This window comes from Schistocerca piceifrons, chromosome X (genome assembly GCF_021461385.2).
Source record: "Schistocerca piceifrons isolate TAMUIC-IGC-003096 chromosome X, iqSchPice1.1, whole genome shotgun sequence".
In the NCBI taxonomy this organism is placed as follows: domain Eukaryota; kingdom Metazoa; phylum Arthropoda; class Insecta; order Orthoptera; family Acrididae; genus Schistocerca; species Schistocerca piceifrons.
In genome coordinates, this window is record NC_060149.1 from 373160444 (window position 1) to 373181452 (window position 21009).

At 41.4% G+C, this 21009-nt stretch overlaps 1 pseudogene; it reads left to right on the top strand.

Annotated features, from left to right (window-relative positions):
• The first annotated feature begins 10838 nt into the window (after positions 1-10838).
• LOC124723608 lies at positions 10839-10956 on the top strand (annotated as a pseudogene).
• The last annotated feature ends 10053 nt before the right edge of the window (positions 10957-21009 follow it).

Sequence of the window (21009 nt, forward strand, 5' to 3'; positions counted from 1 at the left end):
CGCCGAAGGCGGCCGTAATGTGTTAACTTGCTTCGTGCTCGTGTACCGGTTTCGTGACCTGAGTTTTCTTACTCACGGGGCCGCCTGCCATTGCCTAAGTCGTCATACTTGCAGCAACGGATGTGGCTGACCTACGACGGGGAAATCCCCACTGGCTGACGACCCGCTTACGCCAGCATGGCCGCGGCATCTGCCCCCACCGCGCACACCGCGATCCGCCTGCTGCGACGTCGCGCACTCGACTGTCTGATGGGCAATGACAGCTCCGGCGATGAATTCCCCATTTATACCTTTTGTACGCGATGCCACCGCCATCTGTATATGTGCATATCGATGTCGCATGACTTTTTGTCACCTCAGTGCATATGTCATTGCTGAGGAAGTAAATAATGCGATAGAGTGCATCAGCTTTGAACGATGACGAAGTCGACATGGGTAAAATCTGTTAGCGCAACGTAACCAGTAGAGCAGCTATTATGTCATCAACGTGTGCGTACTTTCACTATCAAACTACTGGGACTGCTGTAGAGACGTCTGAGTTTTGGGCAGGGATGTTTTTGTAACTAACACTGGAATATAGCTGTGTCTTCCGTAACTTTCAAACTCACAAAGTCTACTATGCTTACGTGCATTGCCTTGCAGCAGATGAATCTTACAGCTCATATACCCATATCACTAGCAGTCAACTCTCAATGTGCATATATGCATGCTATGGATATGTTGTTCTCTATATTTTTACGAAGTCTGTTGCACGAAGGCACGAAGGGAGTCTTCGTAGCACCAAAACTTAGGTAAAATTTCGTTTTGCTCTGCTGTGTTTCATGTGACGTGATGTCAGAGACTTTCCATCCGGTTTCCGTTGTAGACCGCCGCAAGTAGCCGCTTTAAGTCTTCAGTACATGGTCTCAGATGTTCATCAATTATATTCAATGGTGTAACTCGTTGCACACAAATCAACTTGTTTTGCATTTTGCACATGAGTTGAAGTGATTTTATTGGTTGAAATCCGAGTGTAAATGACGATTTTCACACTCACCCCCATCTCATGTCTTGTGTGTTTTCATTGCATTGTTTTCCCTAACGCGCTGCTGCTGGTAATGTATTGCATCAGAATAGTAAAACCTGAAATAAAGTCAGCACCCACATTCACGTGCTAATTTAATAATCCACCATCTCATTGTATTTCTTGTGATCATACTATCGGAAACTGTGCAAATGTGATCAGATCCTCGCAATTTTTGGCCTACAGCGATTCTGTGACAAAGCCCATGTGATGCAGAGAGTCTTACCTTATCCGATAACTATTTCATTTGTAGTTTTACTTGTGTAACCCCTGTTTTATGTTTTGTCGGACTAAATGTGTGAACCGTCAGTTCAAATATGTCTCGATATAGGTCGCTAAACACGTGTGTGTTAGATTAATGAATGCATTTATCTGCTGAACATACGAGTTTGAGTTTTCTTATATTCATTTCCGTGGGAGTTCTAGTATAACAATGCTTCTCCTTGAACATACGTCTTGAAACTGGACGATAATTTTTGACGAAATTTCGGTCACAAACTTCCAGTGTACCTATTTCCATAATCTCAACAATTTTCGTTTAATTAACGCTGTATTCGTGATACATGTACACACGCATTTTAGCTAAGACGTAAGCATATTACAGCGTAGCGATGCAGCTGTGGTAGAACAGAGTCGCCGATACATCCATTGAGCCACTATCTAGATTGAATTAATCGAGGCAAATTTTCATCGCATGAATTTATCTATCAGGTCATTAGATCTAACAGATATTCCTGTTGGTCAGAAATGAAATGAATTCGCACTCCATGTTCCTAGGATCATTCTAGACGCAGTCTGTTTTATTCTAATACTTTCACGTTTGACTTAGTGCAGTTTAGTATGTGCTTCACCCTTAACTCATTAGTGTGTACTTGCTTTAATGGATGCGAGTTGCTGATAGGAGCTTGGTCTTGGTGAAACAATATTTATGATTAAGAGGGCATATGCTCATTCCACTTGCTAGTGAAGTCAGGTCTGAGACATACATCCTCTTTGCACATGACCATTCAGTCAGTTGAAGGAAAGAAGTAACGCGCGGTTTAACATATTAAAAACTAGAAAATATCAGACCACAACGAGAAAAGTTTGAGTCACAGCGAGGACATTAATACAACGGTGGAATGTGGTACTTAGGGTTATTGTCATTACATATTGGTTGTATGCGCTAACGCACAACCAAACAACGCCCTGGCATGATAAACCAGACTTCGGGCTACGCTGCAGAACAGTTAGTTACCATACCGAGAGGCATGACGGGTAGGCGCTGCTGAACGCGCGTTAATTCGACAGGTGAGGCCGTGCAGTCGAGTCCTGACACAGGCGAGCATAGCTCGCGTGCAGATAGCTGTCTTCTAGTGTAGCGGACACTTGGGCCTAGCGGACACTTGGGCCTCTACAACTGGAAAAAAAGAGCGCTACGAAGTAAGCCGAGGTTAATGGGAGTTTTATACAAGTGCATGACCGTTGCTGGCAGCTTGTGGTGCGAGGTGTCGGCATGGCACGGAGTCAGAGGACGCAAAACCATTTCGTGGCCACAAAATATGTAAAATAGAAACTGATAAAGTTGCAAAATAGGTAATTACTCCAAATGACAGATACAAACTAGACGATAAGCTGCATCTAAACACCCACGTGGTAGAAAGAATGGAATATAACACATTGAAGATGTTAGATGTCAATATACCCGTTAGCTCCCAAAATTAATACCTTGTAAACACCGTAAGCAATTTTAAACGCCGATTGTCCACAGATAGCACCTAAAAAGTGCTACTGACATGCAGTTTCGGAAATTTTAATATTTTAATTTACAGTTATTTATGAGCATCAATCTTAATTCAGAGATTTAAAAAAACACGTTTTAGTGAAATAGAGAGTGTAAGTCAATAAATCTAGGCGCAGTGCGAGACATCAAATGACAATAGCTATCTGTAAACGTGTAAGTTTGATGATTTTTAACAACAAAATTGGTTCAAATGGCCCTAAGCACTATGGGACTTAACATCTGAGGTCATCAGTCCCCAAGACTTAGAACTACTTAAACCTAGCTAACCTAAGGACATCACACATCCATGCCCGAGGAAGTATTCGAACCTGCGACCGTAACAGCAGCGTCTAGAACCACTTGGCCACAGCGTCCGGCTTTGAACAACAAATATGATCAAATTGAGGTAAGTTAACTATCTCACTGAGGGAAATGTAAATAACAATAAAACCTAGGACCCTAGGAAAAATCTAATGTTACCACAGGAAAGTTGGTGAAATTTTAATCTTGGTTCGTGTGTTATATGTGTAGTAGCAATAAGTGATTTTCGCAACGGCAGATCGTGTCTCTTTGAGGGCGGAGGCCAAACTGACTGAGACGATTCGCATAGAGACAACACCGAGGTCGGACGTATGTGTTGATGATCGAAGGGTCGGTCGCGAGTAAAGTGACTGAAATTTTTCGGGTAACCAATTCAGACACTAAGAAAAGTTTCCTACTGTCAGCTTCGAGAATTCTAACTTCGAGCTGCATTATGTTTGAATTTGTAGATTAATCAAATAACTTCGTGTTGTGCCTGACTCGGCACTTTCGTAATCTGATTATTGACTTTATCTGTCTTTTGATATTAAATTAAGGTTTAATAAACATTTTATTTCAAAACGATAACCAGCTGGTGTTCAGAACATTATTTCCACAACTGGCTGTAATCCAGCTTGCAACTGATAATTGTTAGACGTTAACAGATCATTTTTCAGGATAATGCGGTAGGTGTGTGGCCGTCCCGTCGACGAAGCATAATCAATGAGCATTACATTGCTCACGCACTTCATATATCATTCACTTGCTAGAACTCTGAGGATAGTGTGCTGGTGAGTCCGCAGCTCGTGGTCGTGCGGTAGCGCTCTCGCTTCCCACGCCCGGGTTCCCGGGTTCGATTCCCGGCGGGGTCAGGGAATTTCTCTGCCTCGTGATGACTGGGTGTTGTGTGATGTCCTTAGGTTAGTTAGGTTTAAGTAGTTCTAAGTTGTAGGGGACTGATGACCATAGATGTTGAGTCCCATAGTGCTCAGAGCCATTTGAACCATTTGAACCATAGTGTGCTGGTGAATACGTTGTAGTAGTCATTTAAAATATATATTTTTAGTGGAAAATTCGTTGCCTTCGTTAACCCTGTCCTCTATCTACCTTACAGGTCTGTCCAGTTGTAGGGAAGCAGCCTACTCACGCCTTATAAAATTCTCATCAGTCTTTCCATTGTGTGCCAGCCTAGTCCGCTGTAACTAGCTCTGACGTCATAAATGTTGCGCAATGCTTTAAAAATCAAGTAAATAATCTGAAACAGTTCTAGCATGTCAGGAGTAATACTAAATCAACTTGTGTTGAATGTCAGTACAATAACTTTAACCATTTTCGAAATTTGGATGTTTTTCTTTAAAAATCATTGGCGCAACAGAAAAGAGCTAGAGTCTTAAAAATTTATATTTAGATTCCTTTTTCATAATAATTTAGTAGAAACAGTCTTCTGGATCTCACAAATTAAGATTTTAGTTGAAATTCATGATTTTCTGGTTTTTGTCTTAAAAATTAAGGAAGCAAGATAGATTAAGTAGGCGAATAAATAAGGCTAGGATGTTTAAATTTAAGTAGAAGGGAGATCCGCTATAATCATAAAGATGTGAGAAGTTTCAATTGAATAAATATTAAACTATAGCGATAGTGTATCTCCAAAGGGCAAGTTCAGAGCTCGTCTACTGCGTGTAGTGTTATTAAATTAATTCTCTCGCCCAAAATATTTTACTTAGCCACGTCAGACTTTTATTGTGATTACTTACCTGTGTGCTGATTGCACATTTAAATTGAGAGCTTCATCGGCCATCAGCAAAGGAAGCGATGATTTATTCAATAACTTAATGTGGTGCATTACTAGCCCAGCGGCTAGTCGGGAGAGCGGATTTGATCAGGCATTCCCTTAGCCGTCCGCACCGCAGCTTTATATATAAGAACGCTGCACGAGGAAGCAAGGCCCCAGTTCTCTCCAGACGCTGAATAGCACACCACCTGTGCCAGGAGTCGCGTCGCGTCGGTATCATTGCTATAAACAGCCTCGGATGCCGTAATAAGTTACTCGGGATACGCGTAACCATGGAATCGTTTTCGAGTGAAGTGTTAATTCTGGGATGACTTTAATAATCTATCTTCAGTTTGCGAATGTCGTATTTTCACGTGCCGCCGCGGGACAAACATTCCACCATTATTTAGCGTGGCGTTTGATGAACATTATTATCAAATTATGGCGAGCATTCACTTAAACATTTAATTTGGACAATTATAGTTGCATCAGCGCATTAGACTCTGAACTGCTCTGGTAGTTGGATTGTGTGGTTTCTTTCTTTGTTTTCCATCTGTGACTTTCAGAATATAGCGAACGTTTTTTCACGATCGTTTTTGATTATGAATCCCAGACAGTCTCCTAATTCCTCAGAGCTATAAGCTGTGGCTATAAGTCTATTTCTCAGATGAAGTGGGCACTAGGAATTCTAATTACAGGCTTCACGTTTTGCTAATCACTTTATGGTTGCCAATATTGTAGTTAGAGAGCCAGTGTTGAGAACGGCAAAAGACAGCATAAATAATAGGAACATTTATATAACAATTAATTCCACCCGCCGCCCCACATATGGTTAATCGGCCGGGAAATGCATCTTTTCTGCATCTACATTACATTACAAACTAAACATTATATAACTACATTCATTCAACCCGCCGCCCCACGCAGTGACGTCACTGATCAAAGTAGAACAGCAATATTGCCAACATCACCTCTTCGCTTTTGAACTTCTGCCTGTCCTAACTACATATCACTTCATATATTTCCGATCAAGCGAATTTGGATTTCAGTGTCCCTTTGTAACCGATCCTGTTACCGATGTGGAAACGTACCTTCACTTACGTTTTATGGCAGCGCCACACAATGGTTGCAGAAACCTGAATTTTATGAATCACTGCTACATATTTTACGTTTAATTTCTGTTTTTCTTCTACTAAACTTCTCTTATGCCCTTGCTCCATGGTTCATTTTCAATTTTACAAAATAGTGTGGTTATGATTCCCGGATTTTAATCGTTGTTTCCTGTGGCCTGCTTTCAAATTCAGTTTAGGTTGTTTTCAATACATATATATTTAGTAGTACCGTAACTACTCGGAGAATTTAAGGTTTTAAGTTCTATCTTTCAATTCTTTGCAGAACGTGTAAAGTCTGTACCGCGCACAAGCGATCTTAAGCCTCATTTTTTTGGATATACAAGCTTTGAGTTTTAATGTTATTTTAAGTGCATTACTTTATTATATTAATGGTATACACACATGTTAGTGTTCCACATAACTTTAGCGACTCTTATGATAAGTAGTTCATAGAATATTACTGTTATTGCCTAGATAAATTTTGTAAAAATATTGTAAGCAATCACGAGCGGGAAGTGTGTCAGCTGCTGTAGGAAAGTTAGTTCTGGGGTGCTATGCAGCTGCTGTGACAGACGGATACATTAGGGGGAATGTAGTGGCACGATAACTGGGGAAGTAAATGAGTCTCTTCCACAGTGTTGAGGAGTATGTTCACGAGATAGAAAAATGGCTGAATAAGAAGGGAAGATTAGATTCTTTAAGGCGGAAATGGATAGTGCTAGAGAGGAACTGAAGAGGTCAATGAGGGAGAAGGGTGAAGATATGTGGGAAATAGTAGCAAGGAACATGGGCCACATAAAAAGAACAGTAAGCCGATCACACAATTTCATAATTGGCACATACATAGATTTGCTTTGCTACCTTAGTCAACTAACGAGGAAGCTCAGGTAGATGTAAATGTAGTTAATACTCAACAGGTTTTCACCAGGGAACCAACTGTTAAAAAAAAGTGGGAGGAAAGTTCTGTTGTTAGAAAAAATTGGGTGACAGGTACCAGGCCAGAAGCTTTTTCAAGCCCAGTGCATGTCTTAGCCAAGTGATAGAGGATGTATGATCATTGTGCAATGGTTTTAAAAAGCAGGATCATGTTGTGATAGTGGGTGGAGTGGGAAACAGTATTGATAGGGATCAGGACTACAATATTGAGTGTTACCTGGTAAAAATAGCTTTTGCAACGAACCATACAAATGTTGGCTTGGTTCCTGCTTTCATTTTGCATGATCTATCCCAAATGAACAGCTAAGTCAGGAGGATCAGTATGGAGTTACAGTAGCTACTTCGGGCGGCTACTTTGTCAGGCATAGGTTTGGTTCCTGTTGATGCTATTTTTGTGTGGGACCTCACAAGGCATGTCCTGCATCTCACTAGGAAAGGAAAGGGTAAGTTGGTTGGGATGATCGTAAAATCTCTAAGGGTGGGCATTGAAATCGTGGGGGGTACCTCTTTTTTAAGCTAAGTTCAGTGGCCAGCGATTGAACATTGAATGAAACGAAGCTTAATTAGAAGCTCAGACAGGCAGGTACTAGAGACGTTGAAACATCAGAAGATTCTCGTAAAAGTACACTGAAAAATAATGTTTCTGTGTCTCTAGATTCTGATAAAATCACAGTGAAAAGTGTTAGGATATTGCATCAGAATATCAGAGAATTAAAAAACAAAGTAGATCAGCTTTTTGTTTGTTCAGAAGATTTAGAAACTAAGGGTGAAATAGATGTACTACACCTCTCAAACATAATATAGTCACAGTTATGGAAAAGGTAAACGTAGGTTGATAAAAGCTTTCAGCACGTGTAAGTAAAGACACTATGGGGAGAAGAGAAGTTTCCTATCTATTAAAATTTATAACAGTGTGAAAAATTTAGAAAGTAAAAAATTTTGTGTAGAGCAACATATAGAAGCATGTGCGTGTGAGCTAAAACTACATACTGTTACATTTATAATGGTAGCTGTGTATAGATCCCCATTGGTAAATTTTCGTCTGTTTTTGAAAAGCCTGGATTATTTATTGAGCCATCTGTCAGACAGGGGGAAGCAAAGTACTGTACATGGGGATTTCAGTGTAGATATTTGAAAGAGTCCGATAGAAAGCTTGACCTTCAAGTATTACCTAGTTCTTTCAATTTGACGTCAGTTACTAATTTTCCTAAGCACACTGATAGATAATGTTTTTATGGAATAAGATAAATGTAATGAGATAAAATCTTTTCCACTTATGAATAGTCTGTCTGGTCGTGACGCACAGCTAATTACATTATATGATATAGCTCGATACAGTAATGCAAAACAATCCTCCAAAGTAGTGCGTTCATTTAACGATTTATCAGTAGTAACTTTTAGGGAATGCTTGCAACAGTTAGACTGGAATGAGGTGTACAAGGAACCTGATGTTAATTTAAAATTTAACCTATTTCATGATACCTTTGTGAGTACATTTGAAAACAGTTTTCCTAAGAAAATAGTGAGACATAATTGTAAGAAACCATCTAAAAAGCCATGGCTTACTAAAGGGATAAAACTATATTGTAAACAGAAAAGGAAGATTTATCTTTTTGCTAGAAGGAGTGTTGATCCAGAAAGCATCAAATATTACAAAAACCGTTGAACTGTATTCAGTAAAGTTATTAAAAAGTCCAGAAGTATGTGCATTATGTCTGAGATTAGCGCCTCTGATAATAAAATTAAAACAATTTGGAAAATTGTTAAAAGGGAAACAGGAAAACTGAGAGCACAGGAAGACTGTATTGCTATCAAACGCAATGAAAAGTTTGCTAACGAGAAGTCAGCAGTCTACTGAAATTAGGAAAAAAATAAATTCGCTCAAAAGTAAAAGCTCAAATGGAACTGATGGCATTTCCAACAGAGTACTTACAGCTTGTTCCCAATAGATAAGGAGGATTTGCAGCCACATATGTAGTGGCTCACTAAAACATAGCATTTTTCCAGATATACTGAAATAAGCTAGTGTTAAACAATTTTATGAACAAGGGAATATGTGTGATGCTAACGACTACCACCCAGGCTCTTTTCTGACAGCTTTATCCAATTTTTTTTAAATATTCAAGACTAGCATCACATATTTGTAAAAATGAAATTCTAACAAAGTGTCAGTTTGGTTTTCAGGAAGGCTTTTCAACAGAAAATGCTATTATGCTTTCACTGATCAAATATTAAATGCTCTGAATAACCAAACATCAAATCTTAAATACTCTAAATAACCAAACATCAAATACTAAATGCTCTGAATAACCAAACAGCACCCACTGGAATATTTTGTGATCTCTTAGAGGCATTTGACTCTGTGAATCATGAAATTATTCTAGGTAAGCTTAAGCACTGAGGTATGAGTGGGACTGCGCACAAATTTTTTAAATTCATATTTAATTGTAAAAACGCAGAAGGTTGAAATTAAAAATACAGACAGTCTGCAAAAATTACGCAAAATCCTCTAGCTGGGGAGGTATCACGAATGGTGTCCAACAGGGTTCCGCGTTGGGTCCTTTATTGTTCTTAATATATATTAATGACTTTCCACTCCATAGTCATGAAGATGCAAAGTTAATTCTTTTTGCTGATCGTAAAAGTGTAGAAATCGCGCCCAGCAAACAAGAACTACCTGAGGAAATTGTGAATGATGTCTTTCAGAAAGTTATTAAATGGTTCTCTGCAAGTAGACGATCACTAAATTTTGAGATATCGCAGTATATGCAATTCTGTACAGTAAATGGCATAGCACCATTGCCAAATATAGACACTGAACAGAAGTTTGTTGCTAAGGCACAATTTTCTAAATTGCTGTGCGTGTGCATTGATGAGAAACTGAATTGAAATAAATACATTGATGCCCTGCTGAAATGGTTAGTTTCACCTACTTATGATATTAGGGTTATTGCAAATTTTGGTGATAAACGTATGAGTAAATTAGTCTACGATGCCTATTTTCACAGCTTTAATATGATATAATGTTTTGGGGTAATTAATTATTAAGAGAAAAAGTATTCATTGGTCGGTCAGAAGCGTGTAATCAGAATAATAGCTGGGGCCCACCCAAGATCAACCTGCAAACATTTATTTCAGGAACTCGAGATATTCATAGTAACTTCGAAATACGAATATTCACGTATGAAATTTATTATTAGTAACCCATCCCAGTTCAAAAATAATTGCGAAGTGCGTAGCTACAACAGTAGAAGAAAGGATGATCTTCACAATTCTGGGTTAAATCTGCCTCTGGCACAGGAACGAGTAACTTATGATGCTCATGTTAAAGTGACACGTTCCACTTCATTACGAAATGTCGAATTCATTTTCTATTGAAGAAGTATTAATGTCGTATAATTTTATTATTATCGTAACGGTGGTTCTTCCTTTACGGAGTGCCTTGCACCAGAGCAGGGAGGTCATCGTGATCGACAATCACACCAGAGTTGTGACCTTTTCTGATATTCTTCTACACGACGGCCTTTTAGCCACGGAACATATCAGAGTGAATTTAATGTGATCAATCTCAATCCATCTCGGCACAAAGTACTCCAGGTAGTACTGTTTCTGTTGTGCTATGAAACCCCAAATAGACATAGTGCTAAACTGCTGCGCTACTTGAACTCCTTCTCAATTATAAATAATAGCAGTTAGACAAAGACATGAAAATACCTAGAGAAATGCATGCTTGAGCATAAATGTAGATGCTAGCCAAGCCTGCAGGTTCCACTGTTGTATTTGACCATGAACGTCACCTGTGCTATGTCCTCAATATGTTGCAAGTGTCTGTCGTGGTCAGAACAGAGATCTGTGTAGTTTTTAGTGCATTAATTGGGGCTAAGTGAATTAGATGCCAATGGCCTTGCTGCAGTGGTAACACCGGTTCCCATCAGATCACCGAAGTTAAGCGCTGTTGGCCTGGGTCAGCAATTGGATGGGTGACCATGCGTTCTGCTGAGCGCTATTGGCAAGCGAGGGGCACTAAGCCGTTGTAAGGCAAACTGAGGAGCTACTTGACTGAGCAGTAGCTGCTGCGGTCTCGTAAACCGACATACGGCCGGGAGAGCGGTGTGCTGACCACATACCCTTCCAAATCTCCATCCAGTGACGCCTGGGGGCTGAGGATGATACGGCGGCCGGTCGGTACCCTTGGGCCTTCCAAGGCCTGCTTGGACGGAGTTAAATTAGAACCTGGGCAAATTGTTGGTGCTCGGATGGTGGGTGCTACGGTAATGAAGGTAGGTGAAGTGTTCGGTATTTAAGGAGGCACCGTATCGAAAGTTCATACCACATCCAAGAAAAAGCGAAAAAACATCATCCACTAAATCACAATACGCCGGAAGTGAGTTCAAAAATGGCTCTGAGTACTATGGGACTTAACTTCTGAGGTCATCAGTCCCCTAGAACTTAGAACTACTTAAACCTAACCTAAGGACATCATACACAGCCATGCCCGAGGCAGGATTCGAACCTGCGACCGTAACGGTCGCTCGGTTCCAGACTGTAGCGCCTAGAACCGACAGTGAGTGTTGAGTGATAGTGGCAGACGGTCACTGAAGAGAATTGTGATGAAAGAGAAAACAACAGTTAAAAAAGTCACTGCACAACTGAATGTCACACTCGCGAACCCTATCAGCACAAAATCAACAAAAACTGAGCTCTAGAAGAAAGGAATTGAAAGGTGAGCTGGAATTCCAAAGCACTTGTCAGCAATGCAAATGGCCGTAGCAAACGTTGTGCCGAAGTCATAAAACGTGAACTATGGGGCAATGGAAGACTGTAATTGGGTGGGATGAGCCTTGTTTCACACTGTTTCCAACTTCTGCCTGATATTACGTCCAAAGAGTGAAACATGATGGTGTTTCGGTAATGAGCTGGGCAGCAATATCGTGCTATTCCATGGGCTCCATGGTTACTTGGGAAGTCTCATTATTGTCAAGGATAGTGTGACCATTTTCACTGATCCATCCCATGGCATAATGTTTGTTCCTCAATGGTGATGCTGTGTAACAACACGGCAGGGTTCCTCCTCACACAGCTCGCATCGTCCACGACTTGTTTTGTGAGCACAAGAATGAATTTTTGCATCTGCCCTGACCACCAAAATCATCAAGTCTCAATAATACTGAAACTTTGTCGTCTACGTTTGAGAGGAGGTTGTGTGATCGTTATCCACCACCCTGATCTTTATCGTAACTTGCCATTATTTTGCAGCTATAAGGGTATAAGATTCTCTTGAAAATCGTCCAGGACAAGGATTTATCCTTTACAAGTCGGCTGAGAGCTGTTTTGATTGATAGCGGTTTTCTTACAACCTATTAGGCATGGTAATACGTTGTGTTTTTGATGTTTCCATGTTTTTGTCCGCTCCCTGTACAAGTACTGAGTTCAGTGTATTTACCTACTTGACTCTCACCAGTTCTTTCAGTCGACATGAGTTGCTAGATTCGAATATAGCATGGCAGCAGTTTAACTGAATGCATAACAGAGGCGCGTCGAAACCAAGAACTGCCGCTCGCTTACTACATCTAGACATGTACTGCTACACAGCGTTGGCGGAGACGCATATTGTTGAGACACACTATACCGTTATTTCGCGGCAAGTAGACCGGACGCTGGAGTGTCTTTCGTACTTACAGACTCACCTTGTTTCTTTGGTTAGCGACATATTCTTTCTTCTTCACTCTTTAACTGCCTTTACTTATAAACTATCCCTGCTAACGACAAAAGCGATATAACATTTGCAGTCACGTTTGTAATTGAAACATAGTTTAAAATGCATTTTAAGGCTGTTACTATTTTCTTGACTGCTCTAGGACTATCTGTTAGCTAAACATAATTCTCCTAAAGAGGGATATTCCCTGACACTTTCTACATACTACCATTTTCTCAGCAAAAGTATTACTTCTAAAAGCGTACTGGAAGCGCAGTTGTACCTCATTGTATTACAAAACAAATATTCTCCTGCATTTCGCCACTACTTACGATGCATAAATGAATAAACAGCGCCAGCTGCTGTGGCCGAGCTGCGGCACTGTGGCTCACCGTGTTCTGTCAGAGGGTTAGCTGCTCTCTGTAATAAAAAAATTGAGTGAATGGATCAGTAATGAACTTCAACGGGCGTCAGGGAACGTCCGCCACGAACAATTGCAACGAACTATAACGAACAAAATGAGATAAAAAAAAGAGGTTCCAGGTTTTTCAGTCCGGAACCGCGCTGCTGCTACGGTCACAGGTTCGAATCCTGCCGTGGGCATGGATGTGTGTGATGTCGTTAGGTTAGATGCGTTTAAGTAGTTCTAAGTCTAGGGGACTGATGACCTCAGACGTTAAGTCCCATAGTGCTCAGAGCCATTTGAGCCATTTTTGAATAAACAGCTGTAAACTCAAATGCTACGACGATACTACGTCCTCTTGCGTGATATATCTGAAGTTAATAGTACTTAAATTTATGAATATGGTCTGAAGGTTCTAATTTTTATTGACATTCAGTAGTTGACTTTCAAAATTAAAGTGAAACGAGGGACGATTTTTAATGACACAAATAACAGCTTAAAGAGGTGCACTTTAAGAACATTCTATTGCTTATACAACCTCATTAAAAGTACACATGTACATAATGCGCGCACTTTCTTTGATAGTAATGTTAATAACTGCCAGTTTCCTGTATATTTGAAAACGTACGTTTACTTTCGATTTTTATTTTAGTTACATGTAAAACGTTTAGTGCACCACTATTTCTGTGTTCAGCCGTGAGCTTTTCTGTTGGGTGGACATTATTAAAGCTGCTCAACTATCATTTCAACTTGATTGACATATCCATTCAGTAACATAATCGTGCCGTCCATGAACTGTAGTGAAACAAGATTTAGTCAACGGAGAACATAGAAATATTTTTCATTGAATTAAAAATAATTATAAGATTAGGTCAATTACAATACCTCAAAGAACTTACTACCCCTCCTACATATATTTTGAATGCTTGAACAAAATTATTTTAATTGTTCACATCTTCAGCTTGTTTCCTTGCTTTGGTACCAGTGGGAGGAAACATCTAACACTGAAATTTAAGAAGTCGTGAAGCCGGGAGTTGCGATACTTGGTCGTTTTTGCAGGGTCTTAGAACTGGAAAAATAAGGAAATTCTATACCGTCGACAATTTTCTGTTGACATATCTGTAGGAAAGGTTACTTTGTTTTCGTGACATCTGAAGCGATGCCTATATCTTCCGGCACACAGATAAATACGCTATTTCCACTCCAGCTCATATCTTATTCCACTAATATACCAACATCTCAGGCAGAAGTATTTATCTGTTATTTAGAATATAGTTCGGGAGATATTTCCGCAACTGAGGACTGTCGCTGGGGAGGTAATCAAATTATGTTGATATGAGCTTGCAACTATGTGTGTGTGTGTGTGTGTGTGTGTGTGTGTGTGTGTGTGTGTGTAAGAGAGAGAGAGAGAGAGAGAGAGAGAGAGAGAGAGAGAGATAACATTGGCCTTAGTGCTTATCCTTAAGGAACATGTAATGTTAAATGTCTCCAGTGTTTCGTGTTACACAGTGCTGTCTTTATTCATGATAGATCTAGTAACTGATCCACACGAACATATGAAATACTGGAAATCGTATTTGGCATCTCAACCTAATAAATCCCCACTCCGTAGATTCTGTATGTGTGTTTCGTAGCCCTAGGCTTCACGTCAAAGTGGCGACTGGATTACATTGGGGGCTGCGGACTCCCTAAAGCGCGTGGCTTGGAAGAGACTCCTTCTGTCTGTGTGTAGCTCTCCTTCAGCGTAAATTGCTGCGTTCAGCGGCGGAGGGGCTGCGACAGTGCGAGGTTTCATGGCGCAATTACCCGCTTCCCACCACATCGTGATTCTGGAGCGCACCTCAGGCAGTCAGCCTCTGCTTGAAAGCAGGCTCACTGCTCCGCCATCGCAGAGTCCCAACATTCTGACGTTTCCTCAACACTCTCCTTCCTTCTCACCCTCTCCCCAACCCTGCCCCACCCTCAGTGTTCCCAGCCACTCTCTCCACATTGGTCGAATTCCGAACAAGAGATCTGTTGAGACCTGGGACTGCAACATACACTTCCTAGCCTGTTCGAACGACATTTTTGTTACGAAGTCTGTGGGTAGGTGCAGAACGCATCTCGTGGGTTGATACAACTGTAGCTTTCTCTTAGTTTTTGCTAGGTGCGGGTAAAATACACCCCCGCATTTGCGTCAGTGATGAAGTTAGGTAGATATCATAATGCATCTAGACCTGATACTTTTGTAAAGAAGATTTTGGCGCGTCTATTATCGCTGGACGACAACAGCAAGATTCTGTAGAAAGGCTTGTACTTACCTTTGCTTGTCGATTTGAATGTCAGTATTCGAGAGCCCTCTGAAGATTAAGGAAAAGTGATTTGCCGGTAGCGACGGTACCTGAAGGATTCGTCACGAAATGCTGAAGACTTTGCTGGGAAAGGATTCGCGGTATCCAGTCACTACTCAGGTTATCAAATTTACTTTGCATTTTTTCACTGGTTTCAAGTGTTTTCACATGTATGTACGAATGGCCAAATTTTAGTTTATTATATAAAATAAGTAGGATTCCTGATGCTTATTATCAACATTCACATATTCCTCCTTGTTTTCATAATCATGGCTACCGAAAAGACGACATAGAGAATTGATAACACAGTTTATAAATTGTTTGTTGGCTTGCATTTGTATATTTATTTTGAATATCCATACATAACAAAATACGTAGAGTAGTCACTTTCATTTACAACGAGCTGAAAAGAAACTATATTAAAAATTAAACAGCGGTGTATTTAATATGTTTCTGTTGGGCGGCAATGGATCTTATTCAAAACCAGTGTAAAGGAACATCTTTCGAAAAAGCTTCCTTTCAAGCCTATGTAATGCAGCTCTCTTGACACACGATATTTAAAATTTGTGGACGCTGTCTAAAAGGTTAATTGCATCTTTCTAGACATTAGGCGGAGAGTTTTTAGGAATAAAGTATTGAACCAAAACACATGTGGAAGATGCACAGTAGAAATTCATAACAGAGTTGCAAAAGTAATGGTACTTAAAAAAATTCCCCACATAATGGGAAGATTATGTCAAAGATCTGTGATGATCCCTGGCCCAGCGGAAAAGAACTTCGAAATTTGGTAAAAGCCTCATTTCATACAAGGAAAAAGGTGATTCTCTGAATCTTCACCAAACACATGGCGCAGAAAACGGAAGAAAGTCCACCTCAGAAAAAATTGGAATTCAATGAATTCAGATGGACAAGAGATCAGATAGGACAGTCACAGGGATTAGGATAGACACTTATGGAGAAGTAGATAACCCTATGTATGTCTTTTATAAATCTGGACAAGGTTTTTGATAAATCTGAATCGGAATTCACTCATAAATAATAACGTAAATGCGAACGGAACGGAAGATCGAAAGTCTCATTAATTTACAATACGGAAATCGAAATGTGTTGCTCGGAGTGGGAGGGCAAAACTTCTTCTTAATCGAAATAGGATAAGGTGTAAAACAACGTTTTGCCAATTGCGCAAACGTTTCAGTGGGTAGTACGTGTAATCAACAAATGCACATTGAAAGGCAGTGAAAAGAGAAATGGACTTTAGAGATTATGATGGTCGATATTTGTAAATAATATGCTCCTCTCAGCAAAAAATGAAGAAGTACTTCAGAAAACGGTGAAACAGTGCGGTACTCTGAGAATGCTTACAGAATGAAATATAAAGAAATGTTACGCAGAGACGAGGAGAAATGATATTCGCAACAACGTATAAAAGAGGAAAAGCTGTAACGTATAAAAAATATATATTGCAAGTACAACAGAAAATCGACAAGTGGAGAACAAATAAGAAATTAATTGCATCAAAAATGCTTGTGTTTACAATACGCGCGAGAGTGTTTGGCGTCAACATTCAACCTAGCCTAAGAAAATGGCTGAGAAAATTTCAAAAAGGTGGTTGCACCACATCTCTTGAATGTTTGAAAAGCGCCATGTTCTACCGCAAAGATCTGCTTATAAAATTTCTTTTGAACAATCAGTTTCGCTCCACGGTCCATCATTATGTTCATAAGACATTTATAACTTCAGACTGCACTGTCTAGCGCGTTTTTATAAATGACAGTCAAGCATTCATCGATTTTATTATCTGTCGCCATTCATTTTATATCGCCCAATGTGATATTTTAAATGGTTTATGTAAGTGATGATAGTCCGTGGATTAAACTCGTTGTCCAATAGAGAAATTTTATCAGCGGCACTTGGTGATAAAACACCACGATTTTCAGAGTCATAAAATGTTCCATGACAAGTATTTTGTTATACACTGCGGTGATAAAAGTCATGGGAGACCTCGGAAAATCGCGTCGGGCGTCCTTTTGACCAGCGCAGTGCAGCAACTCGACGTGGCGTGGGCTCAAAAAGTCATTGGGAGCCCACTGCAGAAATACTGAGCCAGGACGCCTCTCTAGCCGTCCATAATTGCGAAAGTGTTGTCGGTGCATGATTTTGTGCACGAACTGAGCTCTCGATTATGTCGCATAAACATTCAATAGGATTCACGTCGGGCGGTCTGGGTGGTCAGATCATTCACTCGAATTGTCCAGAATGTTCTCCAAACCAATTGCGAACAAGTGAGGCTCAGAAAAATGCGCATTGTCATCCATAAAAATTCCATTTCTTTTTTTTTTTTTTTTTTTTTTTGGGAACATGAAGTCTATGAATGGTCGAATATGGTCTACAAGCAGCCGAACTTAACCATTTGCACTCAATGATCGGTTCAGTTGGACCAGACCACCCAGTCTATTCCATGCAAACACAGCTCACACTAATATCAAGCCACCGCTGTGCTATTTTGACAACTTGGGGCCATGGATTCTTTCTATGTGCGCCACACTCAAACCCTACCATCAGGTCTTAACAACTGATTTCGGGACTCATCTGACCAAGCCACGATTTTCAGTCGTCTAGGGTGCAGGTGCTATGGTCACGAGCACGCTACAGGTGCAGATTTCGCTGCGCAATCCTGATGGATAAGTCCGTCTTACGTCCAAAATTGACTTCTGCTGATATTTCGCGCAGTGTTGCTTGTCTCTTAGCGATAACAACGCCTCGCAGACGCCGTTGCCCTCGGTCGTTAAGTGGAAACCATTGGACATTTCGTTGTCTGTGGTGAGATGTAATGCCTTAAATTTGGTATACTCGCCACCCTCTGGAAACTGTGGCCCTCTGAATATTGAAATCTCTACTGACTTCCGAATCGGAATGACCCATGCGTCTAACTCCAACTACCATTTCACGTTCAAAGTCTGTTAATTCAGTTCATGCGACAATAATCACGTCGAACACCTTTCCACATAAATCATCTGAGTACAAATGATAACTTCGCCAATACACTGCCCTTTTACAACTTGTGTACGCTAGACTACCTACATCTGTATATGTGCATATCGCTAAACCATTACTTCTGGCATCTTAGTGTATGCTGTAGAAACGTGAATGCTCAAGAAGAGGATAAATGTGTCTAAAATGTGGGAAAGATGAACTACACTCCTGGAAATGAAAATAAGAACACCGTGAATTCATTGTCCCAGGAAGGGGAAACTTTATTGACACATTCCTGGGGTCAGATACATCACATGATCACACTGACAGAACCAAAGGCACATAGACACAGGCAACAGAGCATGCACAATGTCGGCACTAGTACAGTGTATATCCACCTTTCGCAGCAATGCAGCCTGCTATTCTCCCATGGAGACGATCGTAGAGATGCTGGATGTAGTCCTGTGGAACGGCTTGCCATGCCATTTCCACCTGGCGCCTCAGTTGGACCAGCGTTCGTGCTGGACGTCCAGACCGCGTGAGACGACACTTCATCCAGTGCCAAACATGCTCAATGGGGGACAGATCCGGAGATCTTGCTGGCCAGGGTAGTTGACTTACACCTTCTAGAGCACGTTGGGTGGCACGGGATACATGCGGACGTGCATTGTCCTGTTGGAACAGCAAGTTCCCTTGCCGGTGTAGGAATGGTAGAACGATGGGTTCGATGACGGTTTGGATGTACCGTGCACTATTCAGTGTCCCCTCGACGATCACCAGTGGTGTACGGCCAGTGTAGGAGATCGCTCCCCACACCATGATGCCGGGTGTTGGCCCTGTGTACCTCGGTCGTATGCAGTCCTGATTGTGGCGCTCACCTGCACGGCGCCAAACACGCATACGACCATCATTGGCACCAAGGCAGAAGCGACTCTCATCGCTGAAGACGACATGTCTCCATTCGTACCTCCATTCACGCCTGTCGCGACACCACTGGAGGCGGACTGCACGATGTTGGGGCGTGAGCGGAAGACGGCCTAACGGTGTGCGGGACCGTAGCCCAGCTTCATAGAGACGGTTGCGAATGGTCCTCGCCGATACCCCAGGAGCAACAGTGTCCCTAATTTGCTGGGAAGTGGCGGTGCGGTCCCCTACGGCACTGCGTAGGATCCTACGGTCTTGGCGTGCATCCGTGCGTCGCTGCGGTCCGGTCCCAGGTCGACGGGCACGTGCACCTTCCGCCGACCACTGGCGACAACATCGATGTACTGTGGAGACCTCACGCCCCACGTGTTGAGCAATTCGGCGGTACGTCCACCCGGCCTCCCGCATGCCCACTATACACCCTCGCTCAAAGTCCGTCAACTGCACATACGGTTCACGTCCACGCTGTCGCGGCATGCTACCAGTGTTAAAGACTGCGATGGAGCTCCGTATGCCACGGCAAACTGGCTGACACTGACGGCGGCGGTGCACAAATGCTGCGCAGCTATCGCCATTCGACGGCCAACACCGCGGTTCCTGGTGTGTCCGCTGTGCCGTGCGTGTGATCATTGCTTGTACAGCCCTCTCGCAGTGTCCGGAGCAAGTATGGTGGGTCTGACACACCGGTGTCAATGTGTTCTTTTTTCCATTTCCAGGAGTGTATGTCGATATGGTACGCAAAGGAGTGCTATAAAGAATAGAAATTTGCGTAGGACATATCCTTAGGGAAATTGGTACCATCAATACAGTTACTGATGGATTCCATGAGGGGAAATAAGAGACGCAGACAAGCGACAGTTTCAGTTAATGTATGAGTAAATACAGCAGTTTGTAAATGGAAGGAATGGATTACCGGAAACGGAGATGGCAACGATCTTCTCTCAGGACAATAACTGATGATTAGATCTCACAAAGTCGTTAAAAAAAGCTCTGTGGTGAGTGATGAATGGCACACACTCATCAAAGTAACACTTCTAACATTAGAAAATTTACTAAAATCTTTTACATGCAACTACTTATTTACTCAGTTATGGAGTACCTATGCCCTAAGGATACTTGAGAGGCTATTAATTTACCAATAACTGTAAAAAACCTAGCTGACACAATACACAGCACTTTCACGATGTTGTTCACGTCACTGTGAGTGCAATATATTCCAAAGCGCCTTTTGAAAATTCATCGTGGAACACTGTAGATCGAGTTTATGGAACCGTTATTTCAGATGTACTGCCTCCAAAGCATATTTAGTGAGTGAGGTTGCATAGTAGGTAATACAATGGATTCACGCCTGAGAATAGTGAGATTGAATTCCCAGTTCGGATGTTCTTTCCAGGTATCTGTGGTTTCCGTAACCCGCTTCACGCAAAGCATGATGGTCTCATAATGAGGCTACGGCTGCTTTTCTGCTTGTATTTGCCCAAGTGAACTTGCATCCAGTTTCTAATGACTTCAGTGTCGACAGCACGTTAAATTTAAATTTTCTCAGAGCTGAACATTATATCTTGTAGAACTTTTACAGAACTCGCGAAAGGCAAAGTAAGGTACAGAAGATGAGGAAAGCTATGGTTCCCTGTCCCCATTTCCAGGTAGGACTATGTAGAATACAAATACACTAGCTGAGCACTTGGTATTGCCCGTGTATGTATATAATCTCATCTTCTGTTAGTCCATCTCCCCCTT